The sequence below is a fragment of the Papio anubis genome, chromosome 2 (assembly GCF_008728515.1).
Source record: "Papio anubis isolate 15944 chromosome 2, Panubis1.0, whole genome shotgun sequence".
NCBI classification, from domain to species: domain Eukaryota; kingdom Metazoa; phylum Chordata; class Mammalia; order Primates; family Cercopithecidae; genus Papio; species Papio anubis.
Window position 1 is genome coordinate 177978547 of NC_044977.1, and position 27035 is coordinate 178005581.

Sequence of the window (27035 nt, forward strand, 5' to 3'; positions counted from 1 at the left end):
TGGTGGCAGGCACCTATAATCCCAGTTACTCGGGAGGCTAAGGCAGGAGAATCACTTGAACCCAGGAGGCAAAGGTTGCAGTGAGCCGAGATCACACCACTGCACTCCAGCCTGGGCCAGAGTGAGACTCCACCTCAAAAAAAAAATTATGTGATCTCTCCATTGTCTCATAACTAGTTCATATAAGGACAAGGGCCAGGACCAGATACTTGAATTTTGTTCTATGGTTTATTTTATTAAATTATGAGGTTCCCTATTCAATACTTGTTGATATTCACTGCCAAAGACTCCTCTAGATGTTGGGAATAGAACAATGAGTGAAACAGACATTCCTGCCCTTGTGGAGCTGATATTCTAGTGGCAGGAAAGAAATTATAAACATATCCACAAACATGATAAGTGTCCATAGTGGCTTAGAAAAAAATAAAACAGGCTACAAAGTTGGAGGCTGGGAAAAGGCTGCGGTAGAGGAGCAGTTCTAACCTCACTAGGTCAGGGAAGGCCTGTCTGTAAGGTGATTCTGAGCAAAGAACGGAAAGAAAAGGGTAAAGCATGCTGGTGGTAAAAATAACTGTGTTCCAGGCAATAAATACAGACTCCAAGCGGGGAGCAGGCTTGGTGTGCTGGAGAACAGCCAGCACAACAGGAGTGGAGTGAGCACGGGGAAGTGATGGGAGATAAAGGGAACAAGAGCCAGCTCACACAGAACTTTGCAGGCATAAAAGGGACTGGGTGGTTGATTCCAGATATCAAGGGAAACCCCAGGAGGGCTCTGAGCAAAGACACGACACTAGCAGCTCATTCTAGAATGATGCTCGGGTGGGAGGGGAAGGGGGATCCACTAACAGTTTAGCATAATTGTCCAGGCAAAGATTGCAGATTGGTCATATGGAAAAGTGTACTTTTTAATTTTTTCCAACACACCTAGAAGAGCCACTCCCTTCTCTTGCACCTGCAGCCTGATAACTTGTTGCTCTACCAGCTGATCTACAGGCAAGATGGCCAGCCCAGGACAACGGTGCCAGGTGTTTTTTGCCATGTAAATGGCCTAACTATGTCGGATGTAGTTCACTAGTGAGGATGAGGTTAAGGAAACTACTGGACAGGAAAAAACATCATTGGCTTTGGTTTTCTATTACTTCAGGATGTTTGCTTGCCTTTAAACATTCTGCGATTCCCTGGGTTGTAGCGATCAATTCCCTGATATAACAGTCCATTTCCATAGGCCAGGATATTTTTTAAGTACCTGGAGATATTGATTTCCTACAAATGATGGCAGCACTTTCAGGCAATGAGATGGAAAGAGGAGATGAGTGGCTCCCCTAGGGAACTGCAAGTAGCATTGTTTTATTTGGCTTTCACTTAACTAGTGATTAGTAACCAATTGGAAACCTTGAAATCATTTCTACAGGAAGCAGAGCCAGGTCAAGGGCCTTCTGAAGCCGTTAACTTTAGGTCACTGGAGAGAAGTATCATTTAGCTAAGAAGTGTCTTAGAATAAAATGTTAAAACATAGCTAGCATTTGTCAGAATTCTTAATGACTGTGTTAAGTCTTTTTACTTTCTATAGACTGAGCTAAGGGAAAACTACCTAGAGGTCAATCAGCAAACTAAAGAACTTGAGAGCTGACATCACCTTTTCAGATGGCTGGCCTTGGCCCTCCAGTGGTCTCTCAAAGCCATATTTCTGTAACACTCTCCTTTCTACTGGAACTGTTAAAGCCATCGGTAATTTTATCATCAAGAGCTATAGTTTCTAAATAATGACCTCCACCAAAATATATTAGCATTCAACCGAATACCAACACGATTTGGTTTCTGGTCTTCTGCATTTTGTTCTCCAAGGCTGTCTCTTAAGGCACCTGAAGATTAGTTTTGGGAAAGGGAGCTGGCATGATGGAAAATCAAAGATTCCATTAACTCTATGACTCTTGTGGCTAATGAAAGCTATTGCTGGTACGGCTCAAGGTTAAAAAAAAAGAAAAAAGAAAGAAAGGGGGAGAGAAGGAACTTCTCACTAAATTTCTATCTCTCAGCAAATGATTTCATTAGCAAAAAAGTGCAAATGAACATTTCCACAGTAACTCACCAAGTCAGTACGGCCACTTTGACACTCCAACGATTTCACTTCCCTCCACCTCAGACCAAGCGAGCGCACTGTGACTGACGTAACCCTCAGTGGCCACATTAGCTTTTCTTTCTAGGGCCATTCTTCACATCCCACAGGAAACACATGCGACTCTGCCTTTAGGAACCCACATCGATCTACTAGAATGGCCCCCACTCTGAGTAGCAGCCTTGAAACCAACCCCCTAACACCATTAAAAAAAAAAAGTTAAACACATACACATTTAAGAAATTAAAGACATTAAAAAGCCTAATCCAGGAGCACCAAGAGGCTGGCTGCACTGGCACTGTACAAGACAATCATTTTGCATCCTTGTCTCCTGGCCTTTTTTTTTTTTTTTTTTTTTGAGATGGAGTGTTGCTCTGTCACCAGGTTGGAGTGCAGTGGTGCGATCTCAGTTCACTATAACCTCCACCTCCCGGGTTCAAGCAATTCTCTTGCCTCAGCCTCCCGAGTAGCTGGGACTACAGGCACACACCACCATGACCAACTAATTTTGTATTTTTAGTAGAGATGGGGTTTCACCATGTTGGCCAGGATGGTCTCAATCTCTTTACCACGTGATCTGCCCGCCTCGGCCTCCCAAAGTGCTAGGATTACAGGTGTGAGCCACTGCACCTGGCCATCTCCTGGCCTTTAGAAAGGAGGGACATGGGGTTCAGTAAGGGACAACCTATTGGCAGAATTCAGAGTCGGGGAGCCAGGCGCAGTGGCTCATGCCTGTAATCCCAGCACTGTAATCGCAGCACTTCGGGAGGCTGAGGCAGGTGGATCACCTGAGGTCAGGAGTTCAAGAACAGCCTGGCCAACATGGTGCAACCCTGTCTCTACGAAAATACAAAAATTATTAGCCAGGCTTGGTGGCACGCGCCTGTAATCCCAGCTACTCGGGAACCTGAGGTGGAAGAATCACTTGAACCTGGGAGGTGGAGGTTGCAGTGAGCCAAGATCACATCACTGCACTCCAGTCTGGGTGACAGAGTGAGACTCTATCTCAAAAAATAAAAATAAAGAACTCAGAGTCTGGGAACAGAGCATCTCCTCAGTTGGACTTCTTGGTAAATGGAATGTATGACAAATCAAAGGCAGTACTGACATACCCTCAAGCTTTCACTGTAAAATTTAACAAATGGCAGCCACTTCCTTTAACCAAATCCGTAAGTCTCCCAACCTTACAAATATTTATAGCATCCTTAAATTAACTTCCAAATAAACTACTTCATGAATTAAAGGACTCCTACTTACTTTACTCAGATCATTATGTAAACCAGCAAGCTCTCTTCTCAAGCATGGTCCAGAATAAAAGAACATTGTCTTCTGCCACACCTGGGCTGTTGCTTTGATTCTTTTCATCTCCACAGCCCAGCCTTTCAGGACACCAGGGCAGGGTTCCATATTAAACACGGCACCCACACAGTACTCAGATAAGTCCATCCCGCTTCAGACCTTGTTTGAGGGGGAACTGAAAGAAGGCACAGGGCCAAGGGTGCTCAGGGCCTACAGAGTTGACACACTTTTTCTGGAAAAAGCAAAAAAGTCAGTATTTTAGCTTCAGTAGGCCATTGCAGTCTCTGTTCCAACTACTCAACTCTGCTGATACCACACAAAAGTAGCCACAGATTAGAGTAAACAAATGGGCATGACTGCGTCCCAATAAAACTTTATGTAAAACGAAAACAGTGGGTTGGTTAATTTTTTTTTTTTTTTTTTTTTTTTGAGACAGAGTCTTGCTCTGTCACCCAGGCTGGAGTGCAGTGGCCGGATCTCAGCTCACTGCAAGCTCCGCCTCCCGGGTTTATGCCATTCTCCTGCCTCAGCCTCCCGAGTAGCTGGGACTACAGGCGCCCGCCACCTCGCCCAGCTAGTTTTTTGTATTTTTTTAGTAGAGACGGGGTTTCACCGTGTTAGCCAGGATGGTCTCGATCTCCTGACCTCGTGATCCACCTGTCTCGGCCTCCCAAAGTGCTGGGATTACAGGCTTGAGCCACCGCGCCCGGCCGGGCTGGTTAATCTGAAAGCTACTCTCATGGGGGTGGAGGAGTGGAATGGGAAGTGGCCGCTGGTGGTTCTGAGCATTTTGTCCCTTCCCCAGAAATCTCCAGACACCCTCAGGGGAATGGGAGAACACCACTAGGCTTGGGGTAATACCTTCAACATTCCCACTACAACAGGGGTGTCCAATCTTTTGACTTCCCTGGACCACACTGGAAGAAGAAGAAGAGTGGTCTTGGGCCACACATAAAATACACTAACACTAATGATAGCTGATGGGCTTTAAAAAAAAAAAAATTGCAAAAAAAAAACTCATGTTTTAAGAAAAGTTTACGAATTGGTTTTGGGCTGCATTCAAAGCTGTCCTGGGCCACAGGCAGCACAAGCCGAAGGCTGGACAAGCTCACGCTACAACTTTCTTTCGTCTCCTTTCAGAAGGAAAGTGGCCTCAAACAGGGAATATGCAAAAGTTAGTCATTCTCCTTCCACAAGTCTAGTTATATTATGAAAGAGGTCGACTTGGGTTGGCAAGTCTTGCTTATGAATAACAGTCTCAACTTATTAGTACAGGCGGGTGCTGGACGGTCAGGCCCCAAGAGGAAATTTCCCCTCATCCTCCATGCAGACAAGCATTAATTAAAAATGGTAATTTTGATGGCTGCGAAACAATGCGAATGTACTTAATATCCCAGGACAGTATGCTTAAAAATAGTTAAAATGATAAATTTTGTTATGTATATTTTATCATAGTAAACAATGTTTAAATTGGGGGAAAAAAAAAAAAAAAACAATGGCCTGGCGCAGTGGCTCACACCTGTAATCCCAGCACTTTGGGAGGCCAAGGCAGGCAGATCATGAGGCCAGGAGTTTGAGACCAGCCTGGCTAACATGGTGAAATTCCGTCTCTACTAAAAATACAAAAATTAGCTGGGCATGGTGGCGGGTGCCTGTAATCCCAGCTACTTGGGAGGCTGGGGCAGGAGAATCATATGAACCCGGGAGGCAGAGGTTGCAGTGAACCGAGATTGTGCCACTGCACTCCAGCCTGGGCGACAGAGGGAGACTCCATCTCAAAAAAAAAAAAAAAAAAAAAAATTAAGGCAAAATATTGATAGTCACAGGGTCAGGGGGTGACATTAGTAAAGTTGAAGAAGAATTAGTTATTGAGAAGTTCCAAATGGCAGAAACAAGCAGTGTTTTCTACACTCTTAGAATGAAATGGTAAGTTAAGGCACCCAAGAAGCTCTGGCCCTCTTATAAGGCCAAAAATCAACTTCATCATCAACATTTTCTCTTGAAGCCTTGAAGTATTTTGAGCATGTCTCTCCTTTGATGCTAGAGTTTCAGCTAGACCACAATGCACCTTCACTACAATGGAAACTCTCAATAAAGCTGTCATAGAGTGACAGAATTTCGGCACTGAAAGGGACCTTGGAAGATGCACTACCCAGCAGCTCTGAGCCTTTTCCTGCCACAGCAGGCATGATGGATGGAGCGTACAAGCATGATGGATGCAGCAGGATCCACTCCCATGACCTGCTCAATCCATTTCCTTCTCTGTTGCTCAAGAAAGTACTGCAGAAGGTGAGCAAGGGTGGCATTATTATAGGAATAACCTTGAGTCCAGCCTAGTTGTATTGTTAAGTAAGGCATGAGCAAGCTTAGAGATCTGATTTGTGTTTGCACATATACACACACATATACCCACACGCTCGCATATATAATAGCGTAAGAACTGATTTATAATACGATCTAACTAGAATGTCTAAAATGCCATTGATTGATGTACATTAGACTCTGTGCTTTTAATTTATACCAAGTAAATGAGGGGACCTTAATACCGCCTCTGGAGGCCTTGTAGGCTTTTGTAAAGGGAGTCAGCAGGTATAAGTGGCCACAGAAGTACTAGGGGTTTTTTTTTGTTGTTGTTGTTTTATTTTTTCTTTAAGATCGAGTCTCTCTCTGTCACCCAGGCTGGAGTGCAGTGGCACGATCTCAGCTCACTGCAAGCTCCGCCTCCCAGGTTCAAGTGATTCTCCTGCCTCAGCCTCCTGAGTAGCTGGGACTACAGGCGCCTGCCACCATGCCCGGATAATTTTTTGTATTTTTAGTAGAGATGGGGTTTCACCGTGTTAGCCAGGATGGTCTCGATCTCCTGACCTTGTGATCCACCTGCCTCAGCCTCCCAAAGTGCTGGGATTACAGGCGTGAGCCACCACACCTGGCCCAAGTACTATAAACCTAAACAGGAGAAAAGCAAAATCAAACTATTCAACCTCTTTGTGCATGTATTAATTCAGGCTACCTTAGACCACTGCAGACCACAGGCTAACTTAGAAACAATTAGGAAACTGACTAACCAAGGTGAACACAATATACGTATAAAAACTCTGAAGATATTGTTACTGACAAGAAGCATTTTTTCAGTGCCCAAATGTGCAATATGCAATTCTATGCCCCGATCCTGTTCATATCTCTAACCCACCAAAATCTAGAAGAATGGGAGAATTCTCATATTCTTGGAGAACCAAGAACTAACCAGAGGCTATAACCACCATTTCCCCCTTTTTGTTTGTTTGTTTATTTGTTTTTGAGACAGAGTCTTGCTCTATTGCCCAGGCTGGAGTACAGTGGCACAATCTCAGCACACTGAAACCTCTGCCTCCCGGGTTCAAGTGATTCTCCTGCATCAGGCTGTTGGTATTACAGGCACCTGCCACTACACCTGGCTAATCTTTGTATTTTTAGTAGGGACGGGGTTTCACCATGTTAGCCATGCTGGTCTCAAACTCCTGACCTCAAGAGATCCACCCACCTCGGCCTCTGAAAGTGCTGGGATTACAGGCATGAGCCACCGCACACGGCCTCTTCCTTTCATTTTTAAGACAGTCCTAACCCAAGCTCAGTTATCTCCCTAGAATAGCATTTCCGAAAAAGTGTTCAGAGGTAGTGGTAAATAAAAGAGTGCGATCGCCAACTAAGTTTGGGAAACTGAGCCACAATACATCTCTACCAAGTATCAATTTCTCTACTGTGTGATTTATCAGAGTCTGTAAATACGCTTGTATTCATTACGCAGCTCCAGAAAGATATGGCAGCAGGCAGCATTTCCCAGCCTTACTAACCACAGCACTCTTTTTGGCAGTATATCTCATGGGACTAGCATTCCATGGAACCCACTTTGAGAAATGTCACAGCAAAAATACATCCAAGATGGGACTCTGATTTCCCAGTATATGGAATTATTTGAGCCGAGACTCTGGATTTTAGTATCAAATTTTCCTAGTTACCTCAAATGAGGTGGTCTAAATATGAAGATGAGAACAAGAACTCACTTGACCCACTACAAATGCCCAAGTAGTCATTAGCCATGTGCAACTATTTAAGATGATTATAAAATTAAATAAAATAAAAAATTCAGTTCCTCAGTCAAGCTAATCACATTTCAAGCACTCAATAGTCACATGTGGCTACTGGCTACCATATAGGACAACATACCTATGGATCATTGCCATCACTGCTGAAGGATCCATTGAACAGCCTTACACCAGGGTATAAGCTGTGTTCAGGGGGATGTGTCTACTGTATTTTGTTTGGTTTGGTTTTGTTTTTTCCCTTTGAAACAAAGTCTCACTCTGTTGCCCAAGCTCCAAGCTGGAGTGCAGTGGCACAATCAGAGCTCACTGTAACCTCGAACTCCTGGCCTCAAAGCACAGGTATTACAGGTGTGAACCACTACTGCGCCTGTTGTTTTCTATTGTATCCTCATCTGCACCCAGTGCACTGCTTTGAACACATTTTTTTTTTAATAAATAGCCATTGAATGGTAACAGGGAAAAAAAATTATCATGAATAAAATTTCCTCTTATTGGTGGTTTCCTGGAGTTGCTCCCTTCCACTTCCCCTCCCAACTCCTGTCCTCAAATTCTCTGGTACCCCTCATGTGTTCATCACAGCACTATTCACAATAGTAAACACACAGAATCAACCTAGGTGCCCGTCAGTGGTGGACTGGATATATAAAATGCGTACACATACATCATGGAATACTATGCAGCCATAAAAAAATCATTTCCTTTGTAGCAACATGGATGCAGCTGGAGGCCATTATCCTAAGTGAATTAATGCAGGAACAGAAAATCAAATACTGCATATTCTCACTTATATGTGTGAGCTAAACATTGGGTACTAATGGACATAATGATGGCAACAATAAAAACTTGGGACTACTAAAGTAGGGAAGGAGAGGGAACAAGGGTTGAAAAACTATTGCATACTATGCTCAGTACCTGGGTGACAGGATCATTCATACCTCAAACCTGAGCATCACTCAGTATATCCAGGTAACAAACCTGTACATGTACCTCCAAATCGAAAATAAAAGTTGAAAAAAAAAATTATCTGTAACCAACCATGCAACACCCTTTAAGATAAATCCAGTCCAGGCGTGGAAGCTCAGGCCTGTAATCCCAGCACTTTGGGAGGACGAAGTGGGTGGATCACCTGAGGTCAGGAGTTCGAGACCAGCCTGCCCAATATGGCAAAACCCCGTCTCTGCTAAAAATACAAAAAATTAGCCAGGTGTGGTGGCGGGAGCCTGTAATCCCAGCTACTCGGGAGGCTGAGGCAAGAGAATCGCTTGAACCTGGGAGGTGGAGGTTGCAGTGAGCCAAGATCGCACCATTGCACTCCAGCCTGGGTGACAAGAGTGAAACTCCATCTCAGAAAAAAAAAAAAAAAAAGATGAATCCAGCACTGTCTCCAGGAAGGAAATAATGCACAATAAGTATGTATATATTTATTCTGACACTGATCACATTCTATCCAAAAGGCTATAGCACACAAACATGGATGCACTTATATTGGCTTCTACATTCTAGAACCCAAAATAAGTTAACATGCAGAAACCAATGTGCATATTTTGTACAGCTTCCTACTCACCTATTTCCCCAATTCTAAAGTTACATAAAATGTTCCTTCTTCGTTTGTCTTCCTGAATGGGTGATTTGGCAGGTGTAGAGTGAGTGGCCAGCCCACCCACTGCCTCTAAAAACAGAGGAGTCAAGTGTAACAGCAGGTTGGTTATAAGCATTATGATGCCTTTGTTCTCATGAGCAGTCAGAAGTAAAATATCTGACACCTTTTTTCATGTACCAAACCTCACCCTAAATTGACTCTTAGTCTTTTATCACCACCCCCTACAAATGATCATTTTCCACAGTCCATGGCTCACCACTGAGTATGTTAATCAATACAATAAAAATATAAATGTTTGTTCCACTCAGTACTCTTAAAGATTGAAGTGGACACTTTCATAATCACCTTTCCCTGATAACATAAAAGCGCTCTAAATCCCTGATTAATTACTTCTCAGGCACCTGTTAATCTCCCTCGCTCTTTCCAATTAACAAAATCAAAACCAACAGGTTTTAACGTTCTTGCCAAAAAGACCAATTGTGTTGATTCATCCACCTGGCCCTCTCCTGCAAATGGTTGCTTATCTCTATTTTGCATCTTTAATGGTTTAATAAATGTTTTTATTGTAAGCCTTGACTCCTATTAAGATATGCAAACTAAATATCTCTCTTTTGTTCTAATATTTAATTTCAAAAAATCGATTTCAAGCCTCTCCAAAAGCGTTTCTTCTAAATAATGTGAGGCTGTGTCTCCTTGCATTACTTTACTTCCCTTGTGTACGTCAATAATGAGACTGCAGGAGAAGGTCAACAGGACACTGGAGAATAAGACAAGACAAAGTCGGTGTCACAGCCAGGGTTCAGCATCCCACCAGTGCCCACACTAGGCCCCACACACGAAATTACAAGACAGTTACAGCATTCATGTGAGGTGGGGCCAAAGGCCTTGGCAAAGGAATTTAAGTGTCCAACTCCACCAGGAATCCCAACCAACCGAGAAAGTCATTCAATCTTTACAGTCTTTATAGTGAAAAGCTATTAATGAGGTGTCTTTTGCTACGTTGTGAAAAATAAAAGAGTAAATCCTTACTGCTTGACTACAGAGAAAAAAAGTATATTCAAGAGCGTCTGTTAATTTACATGCTGGGTAGTTTAGGACACCTGGCTGCAGACAAGTACAACCTATGCAAATAGGTAACTCCCAACTGAAGGACTACAGACACCCAAACCTCCTACTCACAAGTAAGCTTTGTTTTTATCAAACCACCAGCTGTTGAGAGTCTCTGAACCTATTCTGCTTCTAGAGGCTGCCTGATTTAAAACACAAAAAGAGAAAAGAAACTAGCTGCTGAGATCTGAAAGAGCACCTTGGAAGGTACAAGCAGATCCAGTATGTTGACAATCAATCAATCAGTACCTCAAAACACGTAACCTTGACTGGACTAAGGCATTCTTTTTTTCTCTTGGCTTCCAGCAGGATTACTGCATTAATTCCCAAGAGCTGCTGAAGCACGAGGCTGACTTTGCTCCTTGGTTTTGTTATCAGCCTTAGTTCAGGTGTCTGAGAGAAACAGATACTTAAAATGTGTGATTAGAGTTTAAAACATTACAGGACTGTAATTAAATTTGTAAGTGGTGATAACAGCCTTAATAACTTTAATTTGTTAAATTTAGAAACTAAGTGAGGCTAATCAATGAATAAGTGAAACCATTTTTGACATGAAAATTACTACTTTATAAATAAAAAACTATCTACAAGTTGAGCTGAAAGTTCAAGAAACACTAGGTTTTAAAATTTACTATTTTAATAAACTAATAATTGAAAAAGAACAACTTACTATAAATATCTCTTTCCAAACAGAAAAGCCCTCCTCAGTTATTAAAAACACAATGACAAGTCGCTTAACCTTTATGCCAGCATTTTAAACTTTCTTTTTTGCTTTAAAAAACAGTAATAATGACAAAGTTAAAAGACAGCAAGACAGGTCCCTAGAAATGAAATAAAAACATCTAGAAGACACACACTGGAGTTGCTTTTTCTTTTCGTTTTTTCTTTTCTTTTTTTAAAGAGACAGTGTTTCATTCTGTTGCCCAGGCCAGAGTCCAGTGGTGTGATCACAGCTCACTGTAGCCTCGAACTCCTGGGCTCAAAGGATCCTCCCGCCTCAGCCTCCTGAGGAGTGAGCTGCCTGGTTCCAGAGTAGCTTTGTGTCTAAAGAGTTTGGAGTGGAAAGTCACCTCAGACAGGAAAAGGGTTAATGAGATAGGAAGGTGGTCATCACCGCGACCACTGCTGACTAAACAGGAAACAAATGAAAGTAAGCAAGTCACTGGCCCCACTACCTCCAGCCCAAGCCTATAAGGATAGGAAAGCAAAGTCAGTGTATGGGGTAGACCAGGTGGGACCATGGCAACAGGGGCCCACACATCCCATTTCCTGCGCCACATGGAATGCAGGCCCACTACTGCTAGACCATCTATTAATAAATCTTCCAGAAAATGTCAGACAGTGGTAGATTGTACCTATTCAGATTTTTAAGGGAAAGCATTTGATTTTTAAATCATGGCAACTAATGATGGAAAACATTTGTACAAGCAAAACAAAACACATATGCAGGCCACAGCCCATCCAAAGCCCATTTGTGGCTTTTGATCTACACCATAAAGTCCAACTTCACAGCATGAGGCACTCATAGCCTGGATCTCACCTGCCTACTAACTGCCCCCAGTCACACCCTATGTCAAACATCCTGCAAGTCCTGAAGATGATTCCAAGTGCTGGGCTTCTGCTCACACTGTACCTTCTCCCCAGAATGCCCTGCCCAGCCCACCTGGAAAGGTCACCTCTTTCTTTCATGGACTGTGTTCTCCTGCCCTCAGGTAGACTCAACCACTCCTTCCTTTGCCTCTGACACAGATTTCTATCATGACCTGTATAATGCTTTAGTATTAATGTAAATAAGTCTGACATATCAAATCCACTTAGAACAGCACTCCACAGAGGAAAGACTAAATTTAAAACATAGATAAATCCCCTATGACTTCTTTATTGCAAGTAACAGAAACTAATTTGGTTGCTTGAGGATATATAGGGGTGACTTACTGAAGGAGGCTCAAGGCATCTCACAGGAGCCAAGGAAGGTGGCCAGGGCTTAGGAAGGCTGGAGCAAAGACTGGAAGTCCAACCAACAGAAAGGAAGCTTCGTTTTCTCCCTCTGGTTCCGACCTCTGTTTTTCCAGAAATGAGCATAGTGGTTTCAGTTCCCAAGATGACACCTTCTAGAATTCCAGGAATGTGCTCACGAATTGGCTATATCTCTTCAATTCAAATTTCTAAGTGAGGATCTGATTTGCCTCTTTCACCCAGTCATATCACCAGAGAATAAACATCATTACCAAAGGTCCAGGAAGGCAGTTCACAAAGGAGGAGGAATGGCTTCCAGAATGTGCCTCCAAAACTGTTTGCTGAGTAAGTAGCAATCACTATCCTGGGCCGAGGAAAACAGGAAGTACTACACAGGCACTGCAAATCTATCCACAAAATCAGGCTTTGCAGGAAGCCTGCAATGAAAGCACTTTTTTATTAGAGGATAGTGGCACCAATAGTGCAGACTGTGAAACATGGAGGTGTTGTTAAGATAATGCATTTTAGCTTTCATAACTATCCACTACTTTATTCCAAAGAGAAGTCCAACTTCCTGTGCCCCCCAGAGGAACAAAATAATAGAATCATGACTATGAGTTCTGACTGGCCAGCCATTGTCAGTGGGTATTCAAGAGATTCAAATGTAAAAAATTTTAAATGCAGAAGATGGAAAAGGTAAAACTATAGAGACATTAAAAAGATCAGGGGTTGCTAGTGGTTTAGGAGAGGAAAGGAGGAATAAGTAGGTGAAGCATGGAGAATTCTTAGGATGGTGAAAATATTCTGTATGATACTATAATGGTGGGTATGTGGCATGCATTTGTCAAAATTCATAGAACTGTCCAACACAAAGAGTGAACCTTGATATATGCAAATTTAAAAAGAAAAATCATTTAGGAAGTCATGGGATCCTAGGAAAGAACCCAGTCTGTGACAAAAGAATCTAACTGTATTACAAATGTAGGAAACAACCTTACTGAAGGAGGTAGGAGAAAGAGTAGTAACCTAAGTGACTTTGCAAATGAGTGGCATCTGTAAGAGTAAAGGCAAAAGGAAGAGCACATAAGAACTGTACTCTAGTTGATAAAGTTGCTTCCCATGGCGATGCAGGTTACCAATGCTGCTACTGCTACATATGTGTGCTGGAACTAAACAATTAAGTAAATGGATGGTAGATGGTAGAGGCCAAGCGATATGGTTTGGATATTTGTCCCCTCCAAATCTCATGCTGAAATGTGATCCAAAATGTTGGAAGTGGGGCCTGATGGGAGGTGCCTGGGTCATGGGGGCCAATCCCTCACGAATGGGTTGGGGACATTTTCTTGGTGATGAGTGAGTTCTCACTCTATTTATTAGCTCATGCCAAGAGTTGGTTGCTTAAATGAGCCTGGCTTCTCTCTTGTTCCCTCTCTCACCATGTGATATACTAGCTCCCCCTTCACCTTCCACCATGATTGGAAGCTTCCTGAAGCCAACACCAGAAGCAGATACTGGCACTATGTTTTATGTATAGCCTGCAGAACCTGAGCCAAATAAAACCCTTTTATTTAAAATAAAGTACAGTCTCAGGTATTCCTTTGTAGCAATGCAAATGGACTAATACTCCAAGTTTCTCACTACTGAAATGGGGGTGAACAGATAAACTAGAAGAGGAATCTAGATTAATCCATTTGCTAATAGGCTAGGGTTGAGATATCAACATGTTAAACATGAGTCAAACTCATGATAAACTTAATATAGATACACATGGTTACACATAGAAATATTTACAAATATGGCTGGGCACGGTAGCTCACGCCTGTAATTCCAGCACTTTGGAAGGCCAAGGCGTGGGGATCATGAGGTCAGGAGATCGAGATCATCCTGACTAACATGGTGAAACCCCATCTCTACTAAAAATACAAAACATTAGCCGGGCGTGGTGGCGGGTGCCTGTAGTCCCAGCTACTCAGGAGGCTGAGGCAGGAGAATGGCATGAACCCAGGAGATGGAGCTTGCAGTGAGCCGAGATTGTGCCACTGCACTCCAGCCTGGGAGACAGAGTGAGACTCTCTCTCAAAAAAGAAAAGAAATATTTACCAATGTGTGTACATCTACACCTTAGTAGACACATGTCAGCTAAGAGGACCTAAAAAAATGACAGCCCCATGGCAACAAGTACACCTAGTGCCCACATCTTGGTTTGTAATACCATTCTCCAATAAAAGGAATCAGGTTCCTTGGAAAATGGCTGAAGACTGGGGCAGGAAATAACACAAGATGAGTCTAGAGTATCTTGTAGTACCAGGAAGTAAGGAAGTGCTCAGATAAACCCACAATGATGGGGGTATGTCAAAGTGATGCACCAGCCAAGTGGAAGAGCTTCTGACGGCCAACAAAAATGGAAAAATTTGAGCAACAAACTAAAGTAACGTGGGTCTATAATCCAGAGTAAAAAATAAATATGCATGAGTCCATACTGATATGAATAATGATTAAGTTACTTAATAAATGGAGAAGAGACAAACCTACTGCATCAGAATTCCAAATAAATCATGTTAAACCATTCCCTCAAGAAGGAGAAGCGTAACTCCCTACTCTTTAAATGTTAGGTTGAGCATAGGGATTTCCTTTCGCAGAGCACAATATGAAAAGGGCAGGAGAGGAGAGAAACTTCACAGGGGAAAAACCTGAAAGATACTACTTCTAGCCAGGTGATTAAGGTCAACAGCAACAATTACAAATCACGTCGATAGTATGTATCCTTGATATGATGTGATAAAAATGCCACTTTCCCTCTATGATCTTCCTCTCACAACACATAACCCCCAGCTAATCACGAGAAAAACATCAGACAAATTCCAATAAGGAGTATCCTACAACACACCTGACTAGCAGTCCTCAAAACTGTCAAGGTCATCAAAAACAAGGGAAGTGTGAGAAACTGTCATCACAGTCAAGAGGAGCCTAAGGGGCAGAAATGACAACTAAATGTAATGTGGTATCCTGGATGGGATCCTGGAACAGAAAAGGAACACTGGATAAAAAGTAAAGAAATCTAGGTAAACTATATACGTCAGTTATGAGGTGTAATATCGGTTCATTAATGGTAATGTAACCACATAAACGTAAAATGTTAATAATAAACTGTGGGAGTTGGGGGGAGTATGTGAGAACTCTCTTACCCAATCAGTTCTTCTATAAACCTGGCCAGGTGCAGTGGCTCACGCCTGTAATCCCAGCACTTTGGGAGGCCATGGCAGGTGGATCACCTGAGGACAGGAGTTCAAGACCAGCCTAACCAACATGGTGAAACCCCATCTCTACTAAAAATACAAAGTTAGCTGGGCGTGATGGCGCGCACCTGTAATCCCAGCTACTCAGAGGCTGAGGCAGGAGAATCATTTGAACCCGGGAGGCGGAGTTTGCAGTGAGCCCGGATCGCGCCACTGCACTCCAGCCTGGGCAACAAGAGCAAAACTCTGTCTAAAAAAAAAAAGAAAACAGAAAAGAAAAAATTCTTCTATAAATCTGAAATTGTTCTAAATACAATAATAAAGTCTATTAATTTTTTTAAAAAACTGAAAGGAAAGAGAAGAAGGCAGGACAAGGATTTAGGGTTGTCACTTTTCGGAGAAGGGTACAGTGATCTGTCCCCCCAGCTGGCTTCTTATGTGGCTCCGTCTTGCAGGGGTGGAATTCTTCATCTCCACACTGCACACCAATCTGGCCAAACCTGCCTTAATTCTAAAATGTAGCTGCTGGCACTCAGCAATAGGAACCTTCTAGAGCACAAAACGGAAGCTATTTTTAAGTGATACCAGGAATTTCTAGAAACATTTTAAGCAATTGATTGTGAGGGCTTCACAGTGTTTAAAAAAATCACTTGGAGCTTTAAAGGAGCAACTGAAAGATGAAAGACAGCCCTCATCTGAACACTTCACAAAGAAAGAACAAGGGGCAAGATCCAGTACCAAAAATGACTAAACAGCATTCTTCATTTATGTGAACTGGTTTCCCAGGGTAACCACTCTCCTCTTATTGAAGAGTCTCTGAAGGCAAGTAGCCAAATCCTACAAAAAGCTTTGCTATCCAGACTCATGGAGGAAAGGGGTGGGGAGCTAAACCATCAATTTGGTTAATTAACATTGTCCCTGGTTAACACATTGCTTTTGTCCCTGGTTCTCTCTCCAAAAGGTCCAGTCCCCACCCAAATACCAGGTACAGCTTGATGCTAATCAGAGTGAAAGCTGTCAGTCTGAAAGGGTGTAACAAGGAAATAAATGCATCAGACCAACCAAAACACTGCCTCTTTTTCTTCCTGTACCTTTTTTTTTTTTCCTTAAAGATCAGTATGAGCCAGAGCAGTGACATATCCCTGTAATCCCAGCACTTTGGGAAGACAAGGTGGGAGGACTGCTTAAGCCCAAGAGTTCGAGACCAGCCTGGGAAATATAGCAAGACCCCATCTCTACAAATAATTTCTAAAAATATCTGATTTGGTGCACACCTGTAGTCCTAGCTACTCAGGAGGCTGAGGCAGAAGGATCACTTGAGCCCAGGAGGTTGAGACTGCAGTGAGTTATGACTGTGCCACTGAACTCCAGTCTGGATGACAGAGCGAGATCCTGTCTCTAAAAAACAGTAATGAATAAGTAAAAGCTAAAGAGCAGTATGATAGTATCTACTTGTATTTTTAAAAGCCAAAAATATTCTTAAGTACACAAATTCATGTTATTTATAATAGTTTACTTTTCTAAAAATGCTTGAAATTGGAATACATTTGTCAAGGCCGGGCACGGTGGCTCAAGCCTGTAATCCCATTACTTTGCAAGGCCAAGGCGGGTGGATCACGAGGTCAGGAGTTCAAGTCCAGCCTGGCCAACATAGCTAACCCCTATCTTTACTAAAAATACAAAAAAATTAGCTGGGAGTAGTGGCAGGCGCCTGTAATTCCAACTACTTGGGAGGCTGGGGCAAGGAGAATCGCTTGAACCTGGGAGGTGGAGGTTGCAGTGAGCCGAGATCGCACCACAGCACTCCAGCCGAGGTGACAGTGCGAGACTTCATCTAAAAAAAAAAAAAAAAGAAAGAAAGAAAAGAAAAGAAAAAAAGAAATATATTTGTCTCTTATGGAGTCAAATATATTTGACTCTGGAGTGGAAAAGGAAAGGGACTCTGGAACGGAAAAGGGTATGTGGTCCATGGCCATCTAGAGTGGAGAGAGCCCCACCACAGAGCCTGGGTCCAGCCACCCAGCCTCTCCGGGCAGTACCTTCCTTGTGAGGTCAGTACCAAATCCAGAGAGTATGGATTCAAGACTTCCTGGAAGACAGAAAAGCCAAGTTCTAGAGCTTTATTCCTCTCAGGTAAAATCCCGGATAACAAAATTTCTCCCGCAAAATTGAAAACACAAGCCCAACTTGGAACAAACAGATGTACTACAATCGACATACTTTGGTCCATTCCTGAAACTATCTTAATCAGAGTAAAGATATGAAAATACTTGAGTGACTTGACTTGAATACTGAATTCAGTTGGATCAGGGATTGGCAAACTTTTTCCACAAAGGCCCAGACAGTCATTTTAGGCATCATAGGCCATATGGTATTTGTCAGAACTATCCAGCTCTGCTGTTGTACCATTAAGGCAGCTATACACAATACATAGATGAATAATTGTGGCTGTGTTCCAATAAAACTTTATTTACAAAAACAAGCAGCAGACTAGAGGCTAGATTTCACCCACAGAATATACTTTGCCAAGTCCTGAGATAATTTCATCTTTTCAACTAAAATAGTAGCCATTCATTCAATTTCAGTAACAGAGCAAAATCTCCCTCATTCACAAGTCAAGAACAAAGTGAAAATGAATAGAAGTCTCCTTCATGTATTTCATAAAGAAACTCAGTTGATACAGTAACACAGTTGTGAACCGTACCTGGCTGTCACCAAACAAAACTCTGCCAAGGAGAACCTCTTGGGGACCTATTTCCTCTAAGAAGTAGTACTTGGGAGAAACATGCAACATATAGAACAGACTGAAACTTCTCAAGGGCCAGGAAAGCTCATTTTCTCTGTCTCTCTCTTCCTGATACACTCCCCTGCCCAGGAGGTTTTAGTTGGCTTCTAGGCTGTCCAGGACAAGTTCCACTTTCATCATATGGCATACAAGACCCTCCACAATAGGTCCTAACCGTATCTCCAGCCATCCTCCACATCCCTTCCCACTCCCTCAAGTACTCTGACAATATAAGACGACTCACTGCACCTCAAACACATCACTTGCCCACAAACTTTCGAGTCCCCAGGACCTTACCAGAGTGACTGTTAAATTCATCGTGCAAAGCAATGCATTATTTTTAGTGTGAAAGGAGTGCTATTAATAATTATGCTGGGGCCAGACGCGGTGGCTCATGCCTGTAATCCCAGCACTTTGGGAAGCCGAGGCGGGCGGATCACTTGAGGTCAGGAGTTCAAGACCAGCCTGGCCAACATGGTGAAACCCTGTCTCTACTAAAAATACAAAAATTAGCCAGGCATGGTTGTGGGCTCCTGTAATGCCAGCTACTTGGGAGGCTGAGGCAGGAGAATTGCATGAACCTGGGAGGCGGAGGTTGCAGTGAGCCAAGACTGCGCCACTGAACTCCAGCCTGGGCAACAGAGCAAGACTTCATCTCAAAAACAAAAAGATAAAAATAAAAATAAATCATTATGCTGGGACCAGAATCGTAGCCCAAGGCAAACCATAATGTAGAATCCTTTAGCCTTAATTCATGATGACTTTTCTGCTATGAAGGCCACTGCAGTTCACTCTGGTAAATTCCTACTCATCCTTCGAGGCCCAGGTCAAGTATTCTCTCCTTTCCTGTTCTTTTGCTGATATCTTTATAGTAAAAGTAACCACTCTCTTATCTTTATATCTATTATAGGCTTTGTCACATAGTATAAAGTATTGTATTTCTAGTTCTTGTATACACGTATGTTTCCTTTGAGGACAGGGATGTTTCCTCTGTATACTTGCTTTTGCACTGGAGTTGGCTTAATCAATTGTGCTCAACAAAGGTTTATTCATTTTCTTATAATAACATAAACAATCAATTCACCCTCAAAATCACTCTTCATAAAGCATAAACCAGTGGTTCTCAACTATGGGTGATTTTGCCCCCCAGAGGATAGCTGCAATGTCTGGAAAGATTTTTTATTGTTACAACCAGAGAAGATGCCATTAGCATCTACTGGGGAGAGGACAGGGATGCTGCTGAACAGTCTACAATATACAGGCTAGTTCCACCACAACAAAGAATTATCTAGCCCAAAATGCCAATAGTGCTGGGGTTGAGAAGCCCTGGAATAAACCTAAAACTTCAGCTCGCTTCCTCATGAGATTACTATAAATTCTGGAACATGGAGATAGGAAGTCACAAAAATTTGCAGCACATATGCCATAAGCATATTCAGAAAGCCACCACGCTTGAGGAGTTAGTGTAACATAAGACAAGTAAAAATGGCACAGGCTTGCTGTGGATGCCTGAACTGGTCTGAAAAGCAGTGTAGATACACGGGGCTACACAGGGTGCTTTGAACGTTATTCTCATGCAAAGGGTTATTACTTCGACATATGAATGACACAGCACCTACGCAGCAGACGTAATAATACAGTGGCACTTCCTCAGCTACTTACAAAATCAAAGGGAAAGTAGGCCGGGCACGGTGGCTCATGCCAGTAATCCCAGCACTTTGAGAGGCTGAGGCAGGCGGAACACTTGAAGTCAGGAGTTCGAGACCAGCCTGGCCAACGTGGCAAAACCCCGTCTCTACTAAAAATACAAAAAATTAGCTGGGCATGGTGGCAAGTGCCTGTAATCCCAGCTACTCAGGAGGCTGAGGCAGGAGAATAGCTTGAACCCGGGAGGCAGAGGTTGCAGTGAGCCAAGATCACGCCAATGCACTCCAGCCTGGGTGACAGAGTGGGACTCCATCTCCACAACAACAACAAAGTCAAAGGTAAAATAAAAGCTACACACTCTGGACCCTTCCCAAGTCACTATTTCAAATCTAAAATAAATTAAAACTGTATTCATTACAGAAGTTAAATGTGAAACATTTTCAATGACCATGAAAAACAAATGTCACTATTACATGTAAAAGAAACTCCGGAATATTTGGAGGTTATTTTCAACCACATCATATCGTAAAAGTAACTGCTAAAGAAAAACTTAGTCATCAACTATGTAACTGTTTCCATTAAAACAAATCTTTTAAGCTAGCTTCCTTAGTAAAAGAAATCTCCACTCTTCAACCCTTGCTTGGGAAATTTTCCAGATAACTGACTCAAAAACAGATCGCACATTTCTCTGTCTTCATAAACTGAACAACCGATGTCAGATTTACCTTTTCTGGATGCCCAGAGTCATCTTAACTATTTTTTAAATTGTACTATACTGACATAAAGGGAACAGAGAGCCCTGTCCCTTCACTAAATGGCCCCAAGTGGCCTTGGTTTTAAAGGTCCTGTTATAATTTTCAGGGTCACCCAATAAATGGCAGCTATTATTCCTTGTTGCAATCAGTGTATCTACCGCCAGCCTTCATTGCCAGCTCCTTCTCATTTGGCTTTTCCAGAAATCTAGTATAATAACCAGGAACACCTTATCTAAAACATGCGTAAAGAGGCTGAGTGAATGAACACTTGTGGGGTTCTATCAGGCACAGAGTTTGTAGCCTGTGAATTTTCACATCCATGTATGTTCACACTATGGAGCTCTTCTTCTCTACCCCCACCTAACTCACCCTTGTAGTCAGGAACAGGGAGGCTGCCATACAGGTAAGGAGCAAGAAATAAAAAAGGCCCAAAAAGGAAAGGTTGCATGGACAGAATGAGGAACAAGAAGTGAGAGAAAATTCAGTGTGAACCACGACCGGTAAAAATAAGGTCATTAAATTCCCAAGGGTGAAGTTCAGGTTAGTTACATTTACAACAATTACTTTCTACTCCTAAAGGACAAATACCTTTAAGAAAAATAATGGAGATTTGCGGATGTTATTTAAAACTCTACAGAAAATGAGCACTTAGGTCCCTACACAACTTTAATTCAGAGGTATCGATCTTTTAAAAAAAGGCAACACATAACCAAAACATCCTGTCCATTTGGCGTCTACGCTAACCTGCCTGGAAAAAAAAACTCCACTAATTGAGAGTTTCAAGAATGACTCATACATCAAGGTGACTTTTAAAAGTGTATCTGCATGCTCCAAAACAATAATTATTGTGTGTATTACCCTCAAGTATCCTACTCTCGATTCGGAGGACACAGACCCTACCACCTACCTCAGACTTGCACAATTAAGAATGCCTAGAATGGCCAGGCACAGAGTGGCTCATGCTTGTAATCCCACCACTTTGGGAGGCCGAGGCAGGTGGGTCACTTGAAGTCAGGTGTTCAAGACCAGTCTGGCCAACATACTGAAACCCTGTCTCTACTAAAAATATAAAAATCAGCCGGGGATGGCGGTGCATGCCTGTAGTCCTGGCTACTCAGGAGGCTGAGACCGGAGAAACACTTGAATCTGGGAGACAGAGGTTGCCGCCACTGCACTCCAATCTGGGTGACAGTGAGACTTGTCTCAAAAAAAAAAAAAAAAAAAGCCCAGAATGTACATTTACACCGTTTTAACCCCAACTGGACTAGAAGTTTAACTTGAAGCTACCAAAAGGTGTTGACAGAGAAAGACAGAAATATAAAAATCACAATGCAAAGTCAATCTATTATTAGGTCTAGGTTTATGAAATATTGATAGCATTTGATGAAAGAGCTGAGTTGCACAATAGCACCACAGGGACATCCAACTCTAAACTACCTCATTCCCAAGCCTGCATCTCCTTCACGTCCAGCTGGAATTAAAAAGGAAACATCCAGCTAGGATTAAAAATACATCTTTTAGATGGTAGGTCATACATCATTGCCATAGGCACTGAAAAGGCACCTGGTAATACTCAACATCCATTTATATCTGATAATATTCAACATCCATTCTTGGAAGAAAAAAAAGAGAGACGGATGCTTTTCCAACATCATAAAATATATCTCAGCATAAAAGTCAGCATCACGTTTAACAAGAAATTCTACTCAGGAACAAAATAAGAACCAGTATTTTTTAACATGGATCTGGAGATTCCAGTCAATGTAATTAGACAAGAAAAAAAATTACTAATACAATATTAAGACATAAAATATGTGGCTTTAATACAGACAAAAAATAAAGTATAATCAAAGAAAATAATTCATTATGGCTACAAAAAGTAAAATATCTTGCAATAAATTGAACAAGAAATGTGCAAATCTTATATAAAGAAAACTTTAAAACACTGCAAGGTATCACTCAAGACTAATAAAAGAAAGACACAGTGTGTCTCGAGGATAAATTTTACATAATCAAGATGTCAGGCCGGGTACGGTGGCTCATGCCTATAATCTCAGCACTTTGGGAGGCCAAGGCAGGTGAATCACCTGAGGTCAGGAATTCAAGACCAGCCTAGCCAATATGGTAAAACCCTGTCTCTACTAAAAATACAAAAATTAGCCAAGCGTGTTGGTGCTTGCCTGTAATCCCAGCTACTTCGGAGACTGAGGCATAAGAATCACTTGAACCTGGGAGGTGGAGGTTGCAATGAGCCAAGATCGTGCCACTGCACTCCAGCCTGGGTGACAGAGCAAGACTGAGTCTCCAAAAAAAAAAAAAAAAGGATGTTAATTCTCCCTAAATTAATCTATAAACCCAATTATGATTTCAATAAAAGTACCATGAAATCTTTGGGGGGATTTTTGGCATTGAATGACCATATTCTAAAATGCATATGGGAAAACTAGCAGGAAAGAACAGCCAAGAAAATTCTGAAAACAAAGGTAATGAAGAGAAAAACACTCTACCAAATATTCAAATATACTACAAAGTTACGATTAAAACAGTGCGTAATCATTACATGAACAGTGAGTCAGATCAGTGAAGAACAGAAAGTTCAGAAAGAGACCCAAATACACGTGAGAATTCAAAATATCAGAGAAGCGGCATCTCAAATTAGTAGGAGAAACACGGTTTATTCAACAAATGATGTAAGGATCAACCAGGAAGCCCTCTAAGAAAATAATACATCTGGATCCCTATCTCTTATCTAATAAGCATCAGATTACACATCAGGACAAAATCAGGATTCAAAAACTTTTTTTTTTTTTTAATTTTTTGAGACAGGGTCTCACTCTGTCACCCAGGCTAGAGGGCAGTGGCACCATCTCGGCTCACTACAACCTCCATCTCCTGGGCTCAAGTGATCCTGCCCATCTCAGACTCCCAAGTAGCTAGGACCACAGGTGCGCACCACCACGCCTGGATAATTTTTTGTACTTTTTGTAGAGATGGGGTTTCACCATGTTGCCCAAGCTGGTCTGGAACTCCTGAGCTCAAGCAATCTGCCCACCCCAGCCTCCCCAAAGGTTGGGATCACAGGCTCCAGCCATGAATGACCAAAAATTTTAACATGAAAAATCAAAAGTACCAAAGATATCTCAAATATCTTCTAGTGAGCCTGAAATGGAGAGGGTTTTTCTAACTGTAACAGAGAGTCTGATAAATGTAATTACACAGAAATTTAAAATTCTGCAGGATTAAAAAAAGACACACCAAAAAGCAAAGTCAAAAACAATGACAAAATGTGATAAATATCTGCAACTTCTATCATGGGACTAATTTTCTTTTTTTTGTTGTTGTTTTTTGTTTTTTTGTGAGACGGAGTCTCACTCTGTCACCCAGGCTGGAGTGCAGTGGCCGGATCTCAGCTCACTGCAAGCTCTGCCTCCCGGGTTTATGCCATTCTCCTGCCTCAGCCTCCCGAGTAGCTGGGACTACAGGCGCCCGCCACCTCGCCCGGCTAGTTTTTTGTATCTTTTTAGTAGAGACAGGGTTTCACCGCATTAGCCAGGATGGTCTCGATCTCCTGACCTCGTGATCTGCCCGTCTCGGCCTCCCAAAGTGCTGGGATTACAGGCTTGAGTCACCACTCCCAGCCTAATTTTCTTAATATATAAAGCTCCTACTGTCTCGGCGCAGTGGCTCGCCCTATAATCCCAGCACTTTGGGAGGCCAAAGCAGGCAGATCACCTGAGGTCACGAGTTCAAGACCAGCCTAGCCAACATGGCAAAACCTCTGTCTCCACTAAAAATACAAAAATTAGCCAGGCGTGGTGGTGCACAGCTGTAGTCCCAGCTACTTTGGAGGTTGAAGCAGGAGAATCATTTGAGCCCTGGAGGTGGAGTTTGCAATGAGCCACAATTGCACCCCTGCCACTCCAGCCTGGGCAACAGTGAGACTCAATCTCAAAAAAATAAGTAAATAAAATAAAGCTCCTACTAAGAAAAGAAAAGAAAGACCAATAACCAAACAGATACATGGTCAACAGATATAGACATATTTCACAGGCTGGGCATGGTGACTGATGCCTGTAATCCCAGCTACGTGGGACACTGAAGTGAGAGGATGGCTTGAACCCAGGAGTTCAAGGCTGCTGTGAGCAATGACTGCACCACTGCCCTCCAGCCTGGGCAATAAAATGAGACCCTGTCACACACACATACACACACACACACACACACACACACACACACACACACACAAAACAGGTGTGGTGGCCTACGCCTGTAATCCCAGAACTTTGAGAAGCCAAGGCAGGGGATCACTTGAGCACTTGAGACCAGGAGTCTGAGATTGAGACCAGCCTGGGTCAACACAGCAAGACCCCATATCTCAAAAAAAATTTTTTTTAATTAATTAAAAAACATTTCATAGATAAGGATATATATATAAATGGCCCCTCTATGTATGAAAACATGTTCAACTTCATTCACAAAAGGATAAATGCAAATTAAAACTGACCTGAGAAATCATTTTTACCTCTCAGATTTTCAACAGCTCAAAACCACATCCTATTGATAGGCACTTTCTATTTTGCTAATGGAAGTGTACAACCTTTATAAGGGGCAGTTAGGCAACATATATCAAAATTTAACAATGCACACACCTTTATGCTTAGCTATTTCTATTCTCAACATTTACCCCACAGAAATAGGTGCACATGTGAGAAATTACGTATGCACAGAAATTACGTATTGCAATGTAGATTGCTTGTAACAGCAAAAACTGGAACCTGCCTAAATGGGCGTCAACAGCAGAATAATGAATGAATCACAATAAATCCATACAATGTACACTACGTGATCATAAGAAAAGAATGAGGAAGACTTTTATCTCCTTCTTTGTAATGAGCTTTAAAAAACAGTGTAAGTGAAAAATAAATTGCTACTGGGTAGAATGAAAAGAAAACAGGCCGGGCGCAGTGGCTCACTAATCCCAGCACTTCGGGAGGCCGAGGCGGGTGGATCACGAGGTCAGGAGATCGAGATCATCCTGCTTAACACAGTGAAACACTATCTCTACTAAAAATACAAAAAAAATTAGCCGGGCGCGGTGGCGGCGCCTGTAGTCCCAGCTACTCGGTAGGCTGAGGCAGGAGAATGGCGTGAACCCGGGAGGCGGAGCTTGCAGTGAGCCAAGTTCGCGCCACTGCGCTCCAGCCTGGGCGACAGAGCGAGACTCCGTCTCAAAAAAAAGATAATAAAAGAGTGCTCGCATCTATCTGCTTACATAGGCATTCAATATCTCTGGGAGCATAAAGAAGAAACCAATAACATTGGTGCTTATCTTTGGAGAGTGAGACTGACAGACGGAGGGAAGGGGGAAACAATTCATAGCATTCTCTTTTGGATTAAAAACCATCTGAATGTAATACCTACTAAAAAATGAATTCGAATTAAATTTTTTAAAAACCTTAGTAGCATTTAAACACTTCCCACTCTCCACCCCCAGCCCCCAACCACTTACTAAGTTCTGATGATTCTCTCTAAAACGTCTCTTGTTTAACCTATTTCCTTCCCAATTCTGTGGCCATACTCCCACTTCAAGTCCTTAGACAATTATCAAGGGTCTCCTAGCTGGTCCCTGTACTCCCCTCTACCCATTAAGAATGCACCTAGGCCGGGCGCGGTGGCTCACGCCTGTAATCCCAGCACTTTGGGAGGCCGAGGCGGGTGGATCACAAGGTCAGGAGATGGAGACCATCCTGGCTAACACTGTGAAACCCTGTCTCTACTAAAAATACAAAAAAATTAGCTGGGCGTGGTGGTGGGCGCCTGTAGTCCCAGCTACTCCGGAGGCTGAGGCAGGAGAATGGCGTGAACCCGGGAGGGGAAGCTTGCAGTGAGCCGAGATCGTGCCACTGCACTCCAGCTTGGGAAACAGAGCAAGACTGTGTCGAAAGAAACGAAAGAAAGAAAGGGAGAAAGGGAGAAAGGGAGAAAGGAAGAAAGGAATGCACCTACACTCCACCACCAGATTCAACTCCCTTTAAGGAGATGACCTTGGCCTGGACGTGATGAAGTCCCTCCTCTATGCACCAGCAGAAGCGGACTGCTTACAGAATGCCACACTCCTCGTCTTGGCATTCAAATCCAAGGCACTTTTACAGCTCTGTTGTCTGTGCTTATGTTTTTTAATTCCAATTACACTAGAAGCTTCTTACAGAACACTCATTATCAAATCCATCTTTTTATTCTCAAAATTCTTAGAATGTTGTCTTACACAAAGTACTCAAGAAATGTTATTTGAATGAATGAATAAATAATACATAGTGATAAAATTGACAGAATTTAGGCTGGGCATGGTGGCTCATGCCCATAATCCTATCACTTTGGGAGGCTGAGGTGGGTGGATCTCTTGAGTCCCAGAGTTCGAGATCAGCATAGGCAACACAGCCGGACATGGTGGC

General features: G+C 42.6%; 1 protein-coding gene across 8 annotated transcripts in view; it reads right to left on the reverse strand.

Moving 5' to 3' along the window:
• The window catches only part of OSBPL10 (oxysterol binding protein like 10), a 325500-nt gene that overhangs the window by 249079 nt on the left and 49386 nt on the right, over window positions 1-27035 (reverse strand). Inside the window, exon 1 of one of the 8 annotated variants that reach the window (XM_031662897.1) lies at window positions 3374-3759. The exons of the other annotated variants lie outside the window; for them this stretch is intronic. The gene's annotated coding sequence lies outside the window, so the exon portion shown is untranslated. Of the gene's footprint in view, window positions 1-3373; window positions 3760-27035 lie in introns of those variants that run through there. 8 annotated transcript variants of the gene reach the window in all.